Below are 3,022 nucleotides of genomic sequence, written 5' to 3'. Positions count from 1 at the left end.
TCATAAAGCACAGAGCTGTGTTATGTAGCTGCTTCCCACTAGCTATCTATTTTACAGTTGGTAGTGTATATATGTCCATGCTACTCTCTCACTTCGTCCCAGCTTACCCTTCCCCGTCCCCGTGTCCTCAAGTCCATTCTCTATGTCACGTCCTCTTGTTTAAGGCCTAGTTATCATTTGAGAACATGTATGGGATGGGTTGTATCTGCTTGGCTATATAAAAGGGTTAGGTTTCTTTCTGTCTTCCATCTCTTCAGGGGATTGCCTGTGATATGAATAATATTCTGGTTTAACGTTTATTCAGTAATAAAATTGCTTTCTTTTCCTTCTACCTTTGTGGAGAGGTTTTCTGGGTAGCCAGGAGATTCTGGTTTTAATTTTATTTCCCCAGAAAGGGGAATGAGAATTGTCAAGTGCTACTGGTGGGAGGGAAATCTGGAACAGCCATTCTGGAAAGTTATCAGATGATATCTAGTGAAGTATATGTTTGCCTTTTGCCCAATAATTCTATTCCTGGCATATACCCCAGAGAAAATGTCCTTAAGAAAACAATTTCAAGGCTGTTCAATACCCTATTGTTTACTGTAGTCAAAATAGGTGCCCATCACTAGGGGAACAAATGAAAGATAAAACATGGTAGATATATATTATGGAATAATGTGCATAATACAGAAACAATGAACTACATGAACATACAGAAACAAGGATAGATCCTAAAATAGCACTGAATGAAAGAGAATCAAAATACAATTTATAGCACAATAACTTATTTTTTTCAAAGAAATTAACTTTTATTTGAAAGGAGACTACCCTTCCCCTCACTATTTCTAAGGACTCTATACAATAGCCTACTTAAACCATTTTCCCAATACCAAAATTTCTAACAGCAAAGCATACAACTGCTCTAAATAATAAGGCTTGTCCTTCACTGATTAAACCTCAAAAATTTCAACACAAAAATCAAACTTTACGTTTTTAAGTTTTAACAAATGTATTTTAAATACAACATGTTTTGTAGGAGTCCACAAGCTTTTCATCTCTAAAAAAACGACATAATTTTTAGGGTTCAAAAATTCCATTCTTCAAAAGAAATGACCAAGTGTTTTCTTCTATAGCTTCAAACTTTCTACACTCAATTATTTGATTGCTCCATGCCACCCCAGACAAACCTGACATGACTGAACTACTTTATGTTACTAACTTCCCCAAAAGAAAGTTAAAAAAGGAGTTTGTAGTAAATGCAGCTCTCTAATACCATGTCTAATACAATATCTAACACAAAAGAAGCTTTAAAAAGATCATTTCTTTCTTCATTCGATTAGGCAGGAGTTAATTTTCTGTAAAAGCAACAAACAAACAAAAAACCATTTACAAAAGCATAACACTAGGGGTTCCTGTTTTACCCAAGATGTTTAACTACTCAAAATGACAACAATTACATCTTTAAGAATATAATAAAAGGGGTGAAAACAGCAATACAATCAACAAACTGTAGATGCTAAATAAACCAAAGATGTTTTTAAGGGTTCTTTTTAAGGAATAGGAAGGATTAGAAGCTTGGAGAAATCCAGAATTAAACAAAAAAAGAGAAAGGGAAAAAAAAAAAAGAAAAAGATGTCCTCAACAGCAGCCACTCTGTTTATCAACAGCGTTTTGGGCTGTAGGAACAAGATCTTGAACGTGATCTGTATCGACTATAGTAAGGAGAAGGTGATCTTCTTCTGTACCGGTAATCATCATCTTCATATCTGTCGTACCCGTGATCATATCCTTTATCATAGTAAGAATCTCGACGTCTGCCACCTCCTCCACCTCCACTTCCACCTCCACCTCCACCGCCTCCACCACCACTGTGAGTTGGTCTGCCCACATATATGCCTGGTGTAGGTGTGTGCACTATCTTGGTGATAGAATAATCTACACGAATTCTTCTACCATCCAGCTCCATTCCATTTTCCCTTTCCATAGCCTACTTTGAGTCATCTATTCTCTCAAAATAAACAAAAGCAAATCCTTGTGATCGTCCAGTTCACTGGTCATAAACCACATTGACACCACTCAATGGTCCATATCAAGAAAATACTTCGCAAAGATCTCTCTCTGTCGTGTACAAACTGAGGCCAAACACTCCTAGACAAGTGTTGGGATCTGGATTTGCCCTGCTGCCTCTATGTCTTCTCTGGTTAGACATTGGAGAATGACTTCAGCTCCTGCGACGCCGGTATTCTGGTGTTTAGGACCTACTTTGAGATTGTCTCCTATGAGAGTGAGAATGGGATCTGGATCAAGTGTAACGTCTATGAGAATGCCTCCTTGACCTCGACCTGGATTTTAATCTTGATCGAGAATGGGATTCAGAGTGTTTGGAAACTCTTGATGGACTATGAGATCCTGACCTCCTCTCTGATTTTACATGAGCAGGAATTCCTGTTGGAGATTTTGACTGAGAGCGAGGCTCTCTGCCCTCGAAGTTGTTCTCTCTACATCACTCATGTCGGCCAGGCACTCCCCAGAACTAAATAAGAGACAGGTCTCGGCTTGAGGGCCGATGGCCTAATCAACCAGCTGACTGGACCGTGGGGAGGAGGAAAGAGTTGGCAACAACAGCCGCTCCACTCCACTCCCACTCGGTCGCAGGCTCTGGCAAAAGTCCACAATAACTTTTTATAAATAAAAAATACAGACACACAAAACAGTACTGCCTGTTTTTCAAAGATAGATGCACAACTCAAGGTTTATAAGGAACATCAAATGTATGCCTATTATTGGGATGGGGGTGGGACTGGATATAAAATAAAACAAGGGCCTTATATAGACAAATGTCGATAATGTGCTGTGATCTGAGGAAGACAATCAACTTTCTGAGCTTCAGGTATAATAAATAAATAAAAGACACAAAAGAAAGGAGGTAGAAGAAAGAATTCTCCCACACAAAGAACTGGTCAGCTCTCGAGCGAATTAAGACTACCATCCCTTCTTTTTTTATTTTTTTTTAATTTTTTTTATTTATTTATTTTTTTTA

General features: G+C 38.2%; 1 pseudogene across 1 annotated transcript; it reads right to left on the bottom strand.

The window, feature by feature from the left end:
• Positions 1 to 1,250: 1,250 nt before the first annotated feature.
• LOC309960087 lies at positions 1,251 to 2,493 on the bottom strand (annotated as a pseudogene). The gene is made up of 2 exons: positions 2,159 to 2,493; positions 1,251 to 1,969 (listed from the first exon to the last, which is right to left on the bottom strand). The product of its transcript is annotated as an uncharacterized misc_RNA (transcript).
• Between the last annotated feature and the right edge of the window lie 529 nt (positions 2,494 to 3,022).

The sequence above is a fragment of the Leucopleurus acutus genome, assembly GCF_964270905.1.
Source record: "Leucopleurus acutus genome assembly, chromosome: 1".
NCBI classification, from domain to species: domain Eukaryota; kingdom Metazoa; phylum Chordata; class Mammalia; order Artiodactyla; family Delphinidae; genus Leucopleurus; species Leucopleurus acutus.
The sequence above is the reverse complement of the archived record's forward strand: the minus strand, read 5'-3'. Positions and strand labels throughout refer to the sequence as shown.